Source organism: Mobula hypostoma, chromosome X2 (genome assembly GCF_963921235.1).
Source record: "Mobula hypostoma chromosome X2, sMobHyp1.1, whole genome shotgun sequence".
In the NCBI taxonomy this organism is placed as follows: domain Eukaryota; kingdom Metazoa; phylum Chordata; class Chondrichthyes; order Myliobatiformes; family Myliobatidae; genus Mobula; species Mobula hypostoma.
In genome coordinates, this window is record NC_086129.1 from 11,176,577 (window position 1) to 11,194,404 (window position 17,828).

A 17,828-nucleotide genomic window follows, 5' to 3' on the forward strand; every position below is an offset into this window, starting at 1 on the left:
AGGACTAACTGAAGGAAGAGTGAGTAAGGGATTTGAAAGTGGGAGGGGGAGGGGGAGATCCAAAATGATAGGAGAAGACAGGAGGGGGAGGGATAGAGCTGAGAGCTGGACAGGTGATAGGCAAAAGGGATATGAGAGGATCATGGGACAGGAGGTCCGGGGAGAAGGAAAGTGGGGGGGGGAGCCCAGAGCATGGGCAAAGGGTATAGTCAGAGGGACAGAGGGAGAAAAAGGAGAGAGAGAGAAAGAATGTGTGTGTATATAAATAAATAATGGATGGGGTACAAGGGGGAGGTGGGGCATTAGCAGAAGTTAGAGAAGTCGATGTTCATGCCATCAGGTTGGAGGCTACCCAGACGGAATATGAGGTGTTGTTCCTCCAACCTGAGTGTGGCCTCATCTTTACAGTAGAGGAGGCCGTGGATGGACATGTCAGAATGGGAATGGGATGTGGAATTAAAATGTGTGGCCACTGGGAGATCCTGCTTTCTCTGGCGGACAGAGCGTAGTTGTTCAGCAAAATAATCTCCCAGTCTGCGTCAGGTCTCGCCAATGTATAGAAGGCCACATCGGGAGCACCAGACGCAGTATATCACACCAGCCGACTCACAGGTGAAGTGTCGCCTCACCTGGAAGGACTGTCTGGAAAGATATGCTGGTTTAAGATTTTCCACAGAGAGAGTAGTGGGCACCTGGGACCTGCTGCCTGGGGTGGTGGTCAAAGCAGATGCAATAATAGTGTTTAAGAGGCATTTAGAGCAGTGCATGACCATGAAGGGTGTCGACCTGCGGCAGAGGAGGGAAGGAAAAGGAGTGGGTGAGCTATAGTGATAGGGGATTCAATTGTAAGGGGAATAGATAGGCGTTTCTGCGGCCGCAAACGAGACTCCAGGAGGGTATGTTGCCCCCCTGGTGCAAGGGACAAGGATGTCTCTGAGCGGCTGCAGGACATTCTGGAGTGTGAAGGTGAACAGCCAGTGGTCGTGGTGCACATAGGTACCAACGATATAGGTAAAAAACGGGATGAGGTCCTACAAGGTGAATTTAGGGAGTTGGGAGATAAACGAAAAAGTAGGGCCACAGAGCTAATAATCTCTGGATTACTACCAGAGCCACGTGCTAGTCAGAGTAGAAATAGGAGGATATTTCAGATGAATACGTGGTTTGAAAAATGGTGCCGGGGGAGGGATTCAAATTTCTGGGGCATTGGAACCAGTTCTGGAGGAGGTGGGACTGGTACAAACAGGACGATCTGCACCTGGGCTGGACTGGAACCAATGTCCTGGGGGAGCGTTTCATACTGTTGTTCAGGAGGATTTAAACTAGTGTGGCAGGGGATGGGAACAAGTGCAGAAAGACAGTGGGGTGTAAAATGAGGGTAGAAGCAAAAAGTAGTAAGTTGAAAAGTAAAAGTGGCAGGCTGGCAAAACCAGGGCAAAAATCAAAAACGGCCACTTTTCAACATAATTGTATAAGGGCTAAGAGTGTTGTAAAAGTGAGCCTGAAGGCTTTGTGTGTCAATGCAAGGAGTATTCGTAACAAGGTGGATGAATTAAAAGTGCAGATTGTTATTAATGAATATGATATAGTTGGGATCACAGAGACATGGCACCAGGGTGACCAAGGATGGGAGCTCAACATTCAGGGATATTCAATATTCAGGAGGGATAGACATGAAAGAAAAGGAGGTGGGGTGGCGTTGCTGGTTAGAGAGGAGATTAACGCAATAGAAAGGAAGGACATTAGCCAGGAGGATGTGGAATCGATATGGGTAGAGCTGCATAACACTAAGGGGCAGAAAACGCTGGTGGGAGTTGTGTACAGGCCACCTAACAGTAGTAGTGAGGTTGGGGATGGCATTAAACAGGAAATTAGAAATGCGTGCAATAAAGGAACAGTAGTTATAATGGGTGAGTTCAATCTACATATAGATTGGGTGAACCAAATTGGTAAGGGTGCTGAGGAAGAGGATTTCTTGGAATGTATGTGGGATAGTTTTCTGAATCAACATGTCGAGGAACCAACGAGAGAGCAGGCCATTCTGGACTGGGTACTGAGCAATGAGGAAGGGTTAGTTAGTAATCTTGTCATGCGAGGCCCCTTGGGTAAGAGTGACCATAATATGGTGGAATTCTTCATTAAGATGGAGAGTGATATTGTTAATTCAGAAACAAAGGTTCTGAACTTAAAGAAGGGTAACTTTGAAGGTATGAGACGTGAATTAGCTAATAAAGACTGGTAAATGATACCTAAAGGGCTGACAGTGGATATGCAATGGCAAGCAATTGTTCATCCCAGTTTGGCAAAAGAATAAACCAGGGAAGGTAGTGCACCCGTGGCTGACAAGAGAAATTAGGGATAGTATCAATTCCAAAGAAGAAACATACAAATTAGCCAGAGAAAGTGGCTCACCTGAGGACTGGGAGAAATTCAGAGTCCAGCAGAGGAGGGCAAAGGGCTTAATTAGGAAAGGGAAAAAGGTTATGAGAGAAAGCTGGCAGGGAACATAAAAACTGACTGTAAGAGCTTTTATAGATATGTGAAAAGAAAAAGATTGATTAAGACAAATGTAGGTCCCTTACAGTCAGAAACAGGTGAATTGATCATGGGGAACAAGGACATGGCAGACCAATTGAATAACTACTTTGGTTCTGTCTTCAATGAGGACATAAATAATCTTCCGGAAATAGCAGGGGACCAAGGGTCAAGTGAGATGGAGGAACTGAGGGAAATACATGTTAGTAGGGAAGTGGTGTTAGGTAAATTGAAGGGATTAAAGGCAGATAAATCCCCAGGGCCAGATGGTCTGCATCCCAGAGTGCTTAAGGAAGTAGCGCAAGAAATAGTGGATGCATTAGTGATAATTTTTCAAAACTCTTTAGATTCTGGATTAGTTCCTGAGGATTGGAGGGTGGCTAATGTAACCCCACTTTTTAAAAAAGGAAGGAGAGAGAAACTGGGGAATTATAGACATCGGTGGTGGGGAAAATGCTAGAGTCAGTAATCAAAGATGTGATAACAGCACATTTGGAAAGCGGTGAAATCATCGGACAAAGTCAGCATGGATTTGTGAAAGGAAAATCATGTCTGACGAATCTCATAGAATTATTTGAGGATGTAACTAGTAGAGTGGATAGGGGAGAACCAGTGGATGTGGTATATTTGGATTTTCAAAAGGCTTTTGACAAGGTCACACACAGGAGATTAGTGTGCAAACTTAAAGCACACGGTATTGCGGGTATGGTATTGATGTGGATAGAGAATTGGTTGGCAGACAGGAAGCAAAGAGTGGGAATAAACAGGACCTTTTCAGAATGGCAGGCAGTGACTAGTGGGGTACCGCAAGGCTCAGTGCTGGGACCCTAGTTGTTTACAATATATATTAATGACTTAGACAAGGGAATTAAATACAGCATCTCCAAGTTTGCGGATGACACGAAGCTGGGCGGCAGTGTTAGCTGTGAGGAGGATGCTAAGAGGATGCAGGGTGACTTGGATAGGTTAGGTGTGTGGGCAAATTGATGGCAGATGCAATTTAATGTGGATAAATGTGAGGTTATCCACTTTGGTGGCAAGAACAGGAAAACAGATTATTATCTGAATGGTGGCCGATTAGGAAAAGGGGATGTGCAACGAGACCTGGGTGTCATTGTACACCAGTCTTTGAAAGTTAGCATGCAGGTACAGCAGGCGGTGAAAAAGGCGAATGGTATGCTGGCATTCATAGCAAGAGGATTCGAGTACAGGAGCAGGGAGGTACTACTGCAGTTGTACAGGGCCTTGGTGAGACCACACCTGGAGTGTTGTGTGCAGTTTTGGTCCCCTAATCTGAGGAAAGACATCTTTGCCATAGAGGGAGTACAAAGAAGGTTCACCAGATTGATTCCTGGGATGGCAGGACTTTCATATGGTGAAAGACTGGATCGACTAGGCTTATACTCTCTGGAATTTAGAAGATTGAGGGGGGATCTGATTGAAACGTATAAAATCCTAAAGGGATTGGCCAGGCTAGATGCAGGAAGATTGTTCCCGATGTTGGGGAAGTCCAGAACGAGGGGTCACAGTTTAAGGATAAAGGGGAAGCCTTTTAGGACTGAGATTAGGAAAAACTTCTTCACACAGAGAGTGGTGAATCTGTGGAATTCTCTGCCACAGGAAACAGTTGAGGCCAGTTCCTTGGCTATATTTAAGAGGGAGTTAGATATGGCCCTTGTGGCTAAAGGGATCGGGGGTATGGAGGGAAGGCAGGTATAGGGTTCTGAGTTGGATGATCAGCCATGATCATACTGAATGGTGGTGCAGGCTCGAAGGGCTGAATGGCCTACTCCTGCACCTATTTTCTATGTTTCTATGACGACATGTAGTCCTATAGGTTCAGTTTAATTTGGCATGGTGATCAGCACAGATACGTTGGGCCGAAAGGCCTGTTGCTATGCTCTAATATACTATGTATTCTGATGAATCAGGGCATTATTCCTTAGGGCAGCATGGTAGTGAGCAGTTAGTGCAATGCTTTACAGCACCAGCAATCAACAATCGGAGCTTTAATCCTGTTCTATATGTAAGGAGTTTGTATGCTCTCCCTGTGACCACTTAGGTTTCCTCTGGATGCTCTGGTTTCCTCCTACATTCCAAATGCGTATGTTAGGGTTAGTAAGTTGGGGCTTGCTATGTTGGAGCCAGAAGCACAGTACGAGGTTGAAAGACATTCAACGTTGAAAGGCATGGACAGAGTGGATGTGGCAAAGTTGTTTTCCATGATGGGGGAGTCTGGTACGAGAGGGCATGACTTAAGGATTGAAGGGTGCCCATTCAGAACAGAGATGCAAAGAAATTTTTTTAGCCAGAGGGTGGTGAATCTATGGAACTTGTTGCCACGGGCAGCAGTGGAGGTCAAGTCATTGGGTGTATTTAAGGCAGAGATTGATAGGTATCTGAGTAGCCAGGGCATCAAAGGTTATGGTGAGATGGCGGGGGAGTGGGACTAAATGGGAGAATGGATCAGCTCATGATAAAATGGCGGAGCAGACTCGATGGGCTGAATGGTTGGCTTCTGCTCCTTTGTCTTGTGGAGGTGTCCCAGCTCATGCTTGAAACTGTGTTGGTCATTGAGACAAATCAACACATTTCACCATATGCTTTGATGTGCATGTGACAAATAAACCTCAAGAAATGGAAGCAGAATTAAGCCATTCAGCCCATTGAATCTGCACCACCATTCCATCATGGCTGATTTATTATCCCTCTCATCCCCATTCTCTCACCTTCTACCCATAACCTTCATGACTCTACTAATCAAGAACCTACCAACCTCTGCTTTAAATATACCTGACAACTTGGCCTCCACAGCTGTCTGTGGCAATGAATTCTGGCTAAAGAAATTTCTCCTCATCTCTATTCTAAAGGGACATCCTTCTATTCCGAGGTTGTGCCCTCTGATCCTGGACCTCCCTACTGTTGGGAACATTAATTTCCAACAAATTTAAGAGAGATCTAAGATAAATTGAAGATAAATCTAATCTGTCTCTTTAGGTCTGATTTTGTCATTGCCACTTCCCACTGAGAGAAGACAGATAGACAAATCACTTGACCAGCGGAGGCCATTACTTCATATTATCATGTATTTCTTACCACGTAGAAAAGATGACAGTAGTATTGATAAACCAAATTTTCCTGGACAAAATATACTTCATAAGATCATTGACAGCAGGGGTTCCCAACCTTTTGGACACCATGGACCCTCACCATTAACCAAGGGGTCTGTGGACCCCAGGGTGGGAACCCCTGATCGATACAATATAATGAGTACAATGTAGGTCTTCTCTTCAAATGAAATAATCCTTCGTTATAAGGATTTGAAAGGTCTACATTTTAGTTATGAGCTAAAACCCTCATGCCACCAAGACTAGCAAAAATTAATAACATTATTAAAAGAAATAGCCCTGTTACAGTGGCAGACATATTCAATTTCTTGGCAGTCACGGATGCATTGTAGGCCTTTTCCTTGTTTCCACTGTCATTGTATTTGCTGGCCTGAAAGTAAAAATAATTAAAGATCATTAAAATTTAATATATTCGCAGCTTACATGCAATTTATGCTAATGACCAATGCACTCATATCTGCTTAGTATTCATTAAGAAACTACTATTATCATATTTCCCATCAACGTCCTAGGGAAGACATTAAAGTAAGTTTGCTATCAAAGTACATGTGCATCACCGTATACAACCCTGAGATTCATTTTCTTGCAGGCATACTATCAACTTTTCTTGCAGACCGCATCAACTTGTGTGTTCAACCAGTGTGCAAAAGACAGCAAACTGTGCAAACACAAAATGAAAGAAATGATAATAATAATAAATAAATAAGCAATAGATTTCTAGACCATGAGATGAAGAGTTCTTGAAAGAATCCATTGGTTGTGGGAACATTTCAATAATGGGGTAATTGAAGTTGAGTGAAGTTATCCCCTTTGGTTCACTGACCAAAGCCTCATTTGAACCAAGTTCATGAATATTGGAGGTTGGAGGCCTATGCTGAAGTTGGAGGACAGTCCGTGTGTGTGGGTGGATGGAGGAAAGGGGCAATACACACAGAATGCTGGAGGAACTCAGCAGGCCAGGCAGCATCTGTAGAAAAACGTACAGTCGACATTTCAGGCTGAGATGCTTTGGCAGGACTGGAGTAAAACAGATGAGAAGTAGATGAGAATGGTCTCGGCCCGAAATGTCGACTGTACTTTTTTCCAGAGGTGCTGCCTGGCCTGCTGAGTTCCTCCAGCATTTTGTGTGTGTTACTTGGATTTCCAGCACCTGCAGGTTTTCTCTTGTTTGTGGAGGAAAGGAGCTTGTTTTTGCTGCATGATTTTGGTGCCTTTTGTATTCTGTGTTGTTCTGCTGAGTATGGTGGGTATATGTTATGTTGGCACTGGAATGTGAGTCGACACTCGAGACTTCGCCCCCCCCCCCCCAACTGAATCTGAGTCTACTGTGACTAGGAGAGTGGGTTGAGGATTTGGGTTTCTGGCATCAAATCACCTCACTTTTTGATGCCCCAAGACCTTCCCATCATTCACAGGACAAAAATAAAAAATATGGTGGAACACACTTCGTTTGCCTCGGTTTGTGCAGTTTCAGGATTCAGGGAGTTCAACTCTGCAAGACAAAACCACCTAAATATTCATTTTCCCCACAACCAGCACACTGTGGACACAGTGTACACCATTTGGGAAATGGTTGCTTCTTTAAGCTGCTCTGAGAGCACCTCACAAAAGCCAGCAACCTCTGTCACTAAGGAGGTTAGATTACAAATGGCTGATCAGCTTTATTTGTCGTATGTACATCAAAACATAGAATGAAATGTTTCATTTGCATCAAAGACCTACACAATTCAAGGAGTAGACTGCAAGTGTTGTTACACTTCCGTTGCCAGTGTAGCATGCCCTCAGCTTACTAACCCTCACCCATATGTCTTTTGAGCACCCAGAGGAACCCACACGGTCAAGGGGAGAATGTACAAACTCCTTACAGGCAGTGGTGGGAATTGAACTTCGATTGGTGATTGCTGGCGCTGTAAAGTGATTGAGCTAACTGCTAGGCAAATGAGCTCCCCTCATGGGAACACCACCATCTTCACATTCTCCTCCAAGTCACATATACTAATGTGGAAATACACTACCAGTCCGTCATCATCACTGGATCTAAATCCTGGAAACTTCAGCCCAACCACACTGTGGGAGTATGTTCACGACACAAACTGCAGCAGTACTAGAAGATGATTCATTACCACCTTCTCAAGGACAACTTCGAATGGACAATAAATGCTGGCCTTACCCGTGTACCATAAACATGGATGCTGCCAAACTTGCTGAGTTCATCTATTAAAGCTTTTTACATCAATTCAAAGACTGAATTATATGCCTCAACCAAATATTCTTAAAATATTACATCAATTAATCTAACTATATGAAAGGTAAGAGGTTTCACTTACATCTGGTGATTGATTAGATTGCAGAACTTGGACATGGGTTCAATCTCCATTTATTTATTTTATATTAACGTAGTCATGGAGTAACATGGCACGGACACTGGCTCTTGAGCCCAACAATTCAATGCCGACTAAGGTACCCATCTCAGTAAGTACCACTTTCTGTGTTCCTCTAAAACTTTCAGATCCGTTTTTGTACTCACTCAAATGTTTTACACAAACCTACTTCCTCTGGCAGCTTGTTCCATATACAGTACTGCACAAAGGTTTAGATACACATATATAGCCAGGGTGCCTAAGACCTTTGTGCAGTACTGTAAGTGTTAAGGTGGAGCGGAGAGCAAGTCTGTAAATCTAGCGACTGCAAAGAATGATGGGAATGGCGAGGCTGGATCGTCAAGGGAGGGATGTGGGATAGGTGGCAGAGATGGAGCGCCAGGGGTGGGGGTTGGTGCCAGGTGCAGGTACATCAGCCCTGAGACACCAGGCAAAGTCTCAATTCCAAACAATTGGTTTATTGATCATTACAGAATGTCTCTCTGGTCCTTCCCATTCCCTCCCCTCTCCCTTCCCCTTTTCCCAACCTATGATTCCCCTCTCCCTGTCCCCTTCCCACTCTCAGTCCACAATAGAGACCCATATCAGAATCAGGTTTATCATCACTCACAGATGTCATGAAATTTGTTTTTTTTAAGGCAGCAGTACAGTGCAATACATAAAATTACTACAGTGCTTGGGCAAAAGTCTTAGTCACCCTAACTATATATATATACCCATGTACCTAAGACCCTTGCACCTTTGACTAGACAATAGACTTGACAATGGACAATGATAGCAACCGAAGAGCTTTGGTTCTGCTCTATGTAACTTCCATTTCAGAGACCTGGGTGCAGAACATTTGAGGCTGAGTGTTTTTTCCCATGGACACTGAGGGAATGTTGTGTTAAGAGGATGGTGAACAACTGACACTTTTAAAAGCCATCTCAAAACCGATAAATTTAATCTTGCTTTTAACTAAAATCTTTTTGTCTTTAAATTTTGCATTTGCACTTTATCCCATGTAAAGCACTTGGAACTACAATACATCGAAAAGTGGTCCACAAAGAAGTTATTATTGTTATTATATATGCATCACACTCTACCTGAAGAAGTTGGCCATTAAATATTTTGTCCTTCAAGTCTCCCCCCTCTCACCTATCTCATCTTAATATGTTTGCAAGGTGATGCTGTTGACAGGGAAGATAGTTATCAGGATCTTGATCAGCTGGGAAAGTGAGTCAAGGAATGGCAAATTGTCTTTAAACTTTCAACAGTGAGTCTACAATAGAACAGGCCTCATAATTTTTTAAAAATCTGAATAATTTGAAAGAAAAATGGAGGGCTACGTGGGAGGTCAGGGTTAGATTACAGGCACACGCCAGAGACACGGTGACACATGCACAGCTCAGTACAATCCCTGCTGAGCAACACACACAAAATGCTCCAGGAACTCAGCAGGCCAGGCAGCATCTATGGAAAAAAAAGTACAGTAGAGTTTCGGGCTGAAACCGTTCAGCAGGACTGGAGAAAAAATGCCGAGGAGTAGATTTAAAAGGTGAAACCAGGAGAGGAGGAGGGGTGAGGTAAAGAGCTGGGAGGCCGATTGGTGAGTGATAAAGGGCTGGAGAAGGGGGTATATGATAGGAGAGGGTAGACGACCATGTGTAACCCAGGCTCATTGACCCCAAAGATGTAATGTTAGAAAGTTCTACCCGCGGAGGGATGAAAACGAGGTTTACCGATTTTAAAAAAGAGAATTTGAAAAAAAACGCTACCTGAGAAGAAGCGTGGGGATACAGCATCGATTATAAGCTGAAGACATGAACTATTAAGAGTGGAATTATTAGTGAGTATCTTTACCCTACTAACTTGAAACCTTCAGGGTGAAACCCCTGGAGGAGAGACAATAGCGATAAAGGATTTATTGAAGCTATGGCTACAACATGCAGCAGCTATAACGAGACAATATCGGCAGAGACCAGTGTCCAAAATCCTTACCGTGTAGTCGGGAATTAGTTCTGTAAACTCATACCAAGGAACCTGGTCAAGTTTTGTACAAGTTTGTGAATTGACTTTCCGTGGACAATCAACTATTTCATCCAACGAACCAAGATGGCGAAACGAACCACCCAGATGAAGAACCAGCGCAGGAACGAAATGTGCAATGACACAGAAGATTTAATACGGTTGGATGTATAAGTTTATTTTCATTCGAAGAATTTGAATTTGATTTTCTGCAAGAACTGACTATTTTTGCAAAGACTTTGATAAGTTACTGAATGAGATTTACTTTGTTTAAAAGTTGTGATGTTGGAGAATTGTCGTGAAAGGAGTTAAATGTGTATATATTTGAATTAGAATTTAAACTTGTAGATATACTGCCTGGAACTGAAACTACAGTACTTAAGAATAGTAATGATATTTGGTTTTCTAACTAACTAGGGATAAGCAAAAAGGAAACTTTAGTCTGTAAACGTTTAAATAGGGAATAACACTAGATATAATTAGAGAGATTAGAGTAATAAAGGAATCTCACTGATTCTAATTAAAAAGAATTTGTTTTTGGTTTGATATTTAAGATGTGGAATCTGAACCAAATGTTGGAATTTTGAATTGTTCTTGCTCATGTAAATATTATGTACATATTGTTTTTTCTTCTTATAAACAAACCTTATTTCCAGAAGTGTGTGGTTTCTATTCTCTGCCTCCTTCCCATGCCTAGAATCTTCCGATGTCCTATTAGCACCTGGTGTAGTTTGATTTTCTCAAAGAGTGTGGCTCCTAGTTACACAGTGCTACACAGGTGTTACACAGGGATGAAAGGGAAGGGGGAGGAACACCTGAGGGAGGAGATGGGCAGGTGAGAGAGGGGAATGGTGAAGGAGGTGGTGGGCAATCACCAGAAGTTCGAGAAATCAATGTTCTTATCATCAGGTTAGAGGCTACCCGGATGGAATATAATGTGTTGCTCCTTTAACCCAAGAGTGGCCTCATCATGACAGAAGAGGAGGTCATGGACTGACATGTCGGAATGGGGATGGGAAGTAGAATTGAAGTAGGTAGCCACCAGGAGATCCTGCTTTTTCTAGTAGGTGCTCAGTGAAACGGTCTCCCAATCTATGTTGAGTCTCACCGGTATACGGGAGGCCACACTGGGAGCACCGGATACAATAGAAAACCCCAACAGACTCTCAGATGAAGTGTCGCCTCAACTGGAAGGACTGTTTGAGGCCCTGATTGGTAGTGAGGGAGGTGGTGTAGGGGCAGGTATAGCTTACAAAGATAAGTATCAGGAGGGAGATCAGTGGGGAGGGACGAGTGGACAAGGGAGTCCCATAAGGAACGATCCCTGTGGAAAGTGGAGGGGAGGGGAAGATGTACTTGGTGGTGGGATCCCATTGAAGATGGTGGAAGTTACTGAGAATTGTGTGCTGGATGCGGAGGTTACTGGACAGGTAAGTGAGGAAAGAGGAACCCTATCCCTAGTGGTGTGGGGGAGGGCAAGAGGATGGGTAAGAGCAGACATGCATGAAATGAAAGAGATGCAGGTGAGGGCAGCATTGAAGGTGGAGGAAGGGAAGACCCTTTCTTTGAAGAAGGAAGGCATTTCTTTAGCTCTGGAATAAAGAGCCTCATCCTGAGAGCAGATGCGGAGGAGACGGAGGAATTGAGGGAAGGCGATAACATTTTTACAAGTAACGGTGGGAAGAAGTATAGTCTAGGTAGCTGTGAGAGTCAGTGAGTTTATAATAGATATCATTAGACAGAGAGAGACAGATCGAGAAAGGGGAGGGTTGTGTTCAAAATGGACCAGGTGAATTTGAGGGCAGGGTGGAAGTTGGAAGCAAAGTGGTTGAAGTCGACGAGTTCAACACTGGTGCAGGAAGCAGCACCAATGCAGTCATTGACGTAGCGTAGGAAAAGTTAGGGAGTGATACCTGTGTAGGCTTCAAGCATAGATTGTTCTACGTAGCCGACAAAAAGGCAGACATAGCTGGGCATAGCTACACCTTTGGTTTGGAGGAAGTGGGAGGAGACGAAGGATAAATTATTAAGAGTGAGGACAAGTTCTGCCAGACGGAGGAGCGTGGTGATGGAGGGGACCAGGTTGGGTCCATTATCTAGAAAGAAGTGGAGAGCTTTAAGGCCCTCCTGACGGGGGATGGTGTAAAGGGGTTGGATGTCCGTGCTGAAAATGAGACCCACACCTCTCCTGCGGTGCTTAACCCTTGGCATTCCCAACATCCTTTGTTCATGCCAGACTTACAAACTCGCTCTCTGCTCTGTGGTGACCTTGTACAGTACTGTGCAAAGGTGTATAAGGTCACCCCACAGTCTCCTACGCTCCGATGAATAAATTCCAAGCCCACCCAACCTCTCCCTGTAACTCAGGCCCCTGTGTCCGACAAATATTCTCGTACTTTTACTCTGAAATTCAGGAAAGCCATTGAAGGAGCACTCACCTGACACGAGAAAAATACTGCAGCTAGTCCAATTGGAAAACAGCAACACAGCAAACTAAAAATCGACCACGGTAAATAGGTTTGTACTGGTGGATCTTCAGGCTCCTTCCTTGCCTTCCTGGCCTCGTCTTTCATTTCTTTAACTCCAAATAGGTTTTTCACAAATCTGACTATTGGGAAATGCTTTTCTCTTCATTCTTCCTTTTGTTCCATTTCCTATTGGGACAGATAGGCTCTGAAAAGACAAGACTGGTGTGGCCAATGGACAGACAATTACTAAAAGATATAGAAGGAAGGTGATGTATAATATGTTTATAAGGCCAGAAGATATAGGAGCAGTTTTAGGCCATTTGGCCCATTGCTATTTCATCATGGATGATCTATTTTTCCTTTCAGCCCCAATCTCCTGCATTTCTCCCCGTATCTCTTCATGCCTTGAGTAATCAAGAATCTATCAACCTCTGCCTTAAATATACATAAAGACTTGGCCTCCACAGCTACAGGTGGCAATGAATTCCACAGATTCACTACTCTCTGGCTAAAGAAATTCCTCCTGATCTCCGACAAGATGTCAACCGCCTCAACTTCACCACTCCTCTTTCCAATTCCCACCTCACTCTTTCCAAACGCACTGCTCTCCATTCTCTCCACACTAATCCTAACCTCAGCATCAAACCCGCAGATAAGGGGGGTGCTATAGTAGTCTGGTGGACTGACCTTTACCTTGCTGAGGCCCAGCGACAACTGTCAGACACCCCCTCTTACTTACCCCTCGAACAGGATCCCACTAAGGAGCATCAGGCCATTGTCTCCCACACCATCACCAACCTTGTTAGGTCTGGGGATCTCCCATCCTCTGACACCAACTTCATAGTTCTCACACCCTGCATCTCCTGTTTCTGCCTCCTACCCAAGATCCACAAACCTATTTGTCCAGGTAGGTCCATTGTTTCAGCTTGTTCCTGCCTCACTGAACTCATATTTGCATACCTTGACTCTGTTTTATCCCTCCTGGTTCAGTCCCTTCCTACCTACATCAATGACACTTCAGGCACACTGGATTTTTTCAATGGTTTCAAATTCCCTGGCCCCCATCATCTTACTTTCACCATGGATGCCCAGTCCCTATACACCTTCATCCCCCACTAGGAAGGAGACAAAGCTCTTCATTTCTTACTAGACACCAGAACCAACCAGTTACCCTCCACCACCACTCTCCTCCGTCTGGCAGAATTTGTCCTCACTCTTAATAATTTCTCCTTTGGGTCTTCCCACTTCCTTCAAAAAAATAGGTGTAGCTTTGGGTAGTTACATGGGTTCCAGCTATGCCTGCCTGTTCGTTGGCTATGTGGAACAGTCCATGTTCCAAGCCTACAGTGGTATCACTCCCCAACTTTTTCTACGCTACATCGATGACTGTATTGCTGCTGCTTCCTGCACCCATACCAAGTTCATCAACTTTGCCTCAACTTCCACCCTAATCTCAAATTTACCTGGTCCATTTCCGACACCTCCCTTCCCTGTCTTGAGCTCTCTGTTTCCCTCTCTGGAGACAGCTTACCTACTGATGTCTATTAAATACCCAGTGACTCTCATGGTTACCTGGACTATACCTGTTCCCACTTTGTTACTTGCAAAAATGCCATTCTCTTCTCTCAATTCCTCCATCTCCATTGCATCTGCTCTCAGGATGAGGCTTTTCATTCCGGAGCGAAGGAGATGTCCTCTCTCTTCAAAGAAAGGGGCTACCCATCCTCCACCATCAATGTTGCCCTCATCCACATCTCTCCCATTTCACACACATCTGCCCTCACCCCGTCCTTCTGCCACCCCACCAGGGATAGGGTTCCTCTTGTCCTCACCTACCATCCCACCAGCCTCCGCGTCCAGCACATAATTCTATGCAACTTCCACCATCTCCAATGGGATCCCACCTATCTTTCCCTCCCCACCACTTTCTGCTTTCCACAGGGATCGCCCCTATGCGACTCCCTTGTCCATTTGTCCCTCCCCACTGATCTGCCTCCTGGCACTTACCCTTGTAAGCGGAACAAATGCTACACTTGCCCCTACACCTCCTCCCTCGCTACCATTCAGGGCCCCAAACAGTCCTTCTAGGTGAGGTAAGTCTGTTGGGGTCATTTGTTGTATTTAGTGCTCCCAGTGTGGCCTCTTGTATATCGGTGAGACCCAACGTAGATCGGGAGACTGCTTCGCCGAGCACCTATGCTCTTTCAGTCAGAAGAAGTGGGATCTCCCAGTGGCCTCCTATTTTAATTCCACTTCTCCTTCCCAGTCCAACATTTCTATCCACGGCCTCCTCTACTGTCATGCTGAGTCCCCACTCAGGTCGGAGGAATAACACCTTATGTTTCATCTGGGTAGCCTCTAACATGATAGCATGAGCATGCTAGAATCTGCCCTGTAATACCACAGGCTCGTAAATTGTTAAGCAGTCTCATGTGTGGGACCTTGTCAAAGGCCTTCTGAAAATCCAAGTACACAACATCCATTGAATCTCCTTTGTCTATCCTGCTTGTTATTTCTTCAAAGAATTCACACCGATTTGTCAAGCAAGATTTTCCCTTGAGGAAACCATGCTGACTACGGCCTATTTTATCATGTGCCTCCAAGTACCCTGAAACTTCATCCTTAACATTGACTCCAATATCTTCCCAACCATTGACATGAGACTAACTGGCTTATAATTTCTTTTCTTCTGCCTCTCTCCCTTCTTGAAGAGTGGAGTGACATTTGAAATTTTCTAGTCTTTCAGAACCAATCTAGAATCTAGTGATTCTTGAAAGATCATTACTAATGCCTCCACATTGTCTTCAGCCACCTCTTTCAGAACCCCGGAGTGTACACCATCTGTTCCAGCAGATTTATTGACCTTTAGACCTTTCAGTTTCCCAAGAACCTTCTTCCTATTTATGATAACTTCAGACACTTCATGACCCCTGACACCTGGAACTTCCATCGTATTGCTAGTATCTTCCATAGTGAAGACTGATGCAAAATATGTATTCAGTTTGTCCGCCATTTCCTTGTTCCCCCATTACTACCTCTCCAGCATCATTTTCCCGCAGTGCAATATCCACTCTCGCCTCTCTTTTATACTTCATGTAGCTGAGGAAACTTTTCCTATCGTCTTTAATATTAATGGCTAGCTGCCTTTCATATTCCATGTTTACAATCTTGATGACTTTTTAGTTGCCTTTTATTGGTATTTAAAAGCTTCCCAATTCTCCAACTTCCCACTAAATTTTGCTCTATTATATGCCCTCTCTTTGGCTTTTATATTGGCTTTGACTTCTCTTGTTAGTCACAGTTGCGTCATCTTGCCTTTAGAATGCTTCTTCCTCTTCGAGATGTATATATCCTGCACCTTCTGAATCACTTCCAGAAATTCCAGCCATTGCTGCTCTGCCATCATTCCCACCACTGTTCTTTCCCAATCATTTCTGGCCAACTCCTCTCTCATGCCTTTGTAATTCCCTATCCTCAACTGTAATAATTATACATCTGACTTCAGCTCCTTCTCAAATTTCAGGGTGAATTTGATCATATTAACGCAAACAACAGGAATTCTACAGATGCTGGAAATTCAAGCAACATACATCAAAGTTGCTGGTGAACGCAGCAGGCCAGGCAGCATCTGTAGGAAGAGGTGCAGTCGACGTTTCAGACCGAGACCCTTCGTCAGGACTAACTGAAGGAAGAGCTAGTAAGGGATTTGAAAGTGGGAGGGGGAGGGGGAGATCCAAAATGATAGGAGAAGACAGGAGGGGGAGGGATGGAGCCAAGAGCTGGACAGGTGATAGGCAAAAGGGGATACGAGAGGATCATGGGACAGGAGGTCCGGGGAGAAAGACAAGGGGGGGTGACCCAGAGGATGGGCAAGGAGTATAGTCAGAGGGACCGAGGGAGAAAAAGGAGAGTGAGAGAAAGAATGTGTGCATAAAAATAAATAACGGATGGGGTACGAGGGGGAGGTGGGGCATTAGCAGAAGTTAGAGAAGTCAATGTTCATGCCATCAGGTTGGAGGCTACCCAGACGGAATATAAGGTGTTGTTCCTCCAACCTGACTGTGGCTTCATCTTACAGTAGAGGAGGCCGTGGATAGACATGCCAGAATGGGAATGGGATGTGGAATTAAAATGTGTGGCCACTGGGAGATCCTGCTTTCTCTGGCGGACAGAACGTACGTGTTCAGCAAAGCGGTCTCCCAGTCTGCGTCGGGTCTCACCAATATATAGAAGGCATCCCTCCCCACTGATCCCCCTCCTGGCACTTATCCTTGTAAGCGGAACAAGTGCTACACATGCCCTTACACTTCCTCCCTTACCACCATTCAGGGCCCCAGACAGTCCTTCCAGGTGAGGCGACACTTCACCTGCGAGTCGGCTGGGGTGATATACTGCGTCCGGTGCTCCCGATGTGGCCTTCTAAATATTGGCGAGACCCGACGCAGACTGGGAGACTGCTTTGCTGAACACCTACGCTCTGTCCGCCAGAGAAAGCAGGATCTCCCAGTGGCCACACATTTTAATTCCACATCCCATTCCCATTCTGACATGTCTATCCACGGCCTCCTCTATTGTAAAGATGAAGCCACACTCAGGTTGGAGGAACAACACCTTATATTCCGTCTGGGTAGCCTCCAACCTGATGGCATGAACATCAACTTCTCTAACTTCCATTAATGCCCCCCCCCCTCGTACCCCACCCATTATTTATTTTAATACACACATTCTTTCTCTCACTCTCCTTTTTCTCCCTCTGTCCCTCTCACTATACCCCTTGCCCATCCTCTGGTTTCCCCCCGCCCCTTGTCTTTCTCCCCGGACCTCCTGTCCCATGATCCTCTCATATCCCCTTTGCCAATCACCTGTCCAGCTTTTGGCTCCATCCCTCCCCCTCCTGTCTTCTCCTATCATTTTGGATCTCCCCCTCCCCCTCCCACTTTCAAATCTCTTACTAACTCTTCCTTCAGTTAGTCCTGACGAAGGGTCTCAGCCTGAAACGTCGACTGTACCTCTTCCTAGAGATGCTGCCTGGCCTGCTGTGTTCACCAGCAACTTTGATGTGTGTTGCTAGTTAATCCCCTAGTGGGCTCAACCATGAGTTGCTCTAAAAAGCCAACTTGTAGGCATTCTAGAAATTCTCCCTCTTGGAATCCAGCACCAATCTTATTTTCCCAATCTACCTGCAGACTAAAATTCGCCATGACTATTGTAATATTGCCTTATCTCAATCCCTAACACATATTTTAAAAATTATTTTTCTTTTTGAGATACAGCATTGTAAAAGGATTTTCTGTCCCTACTTACCTGCA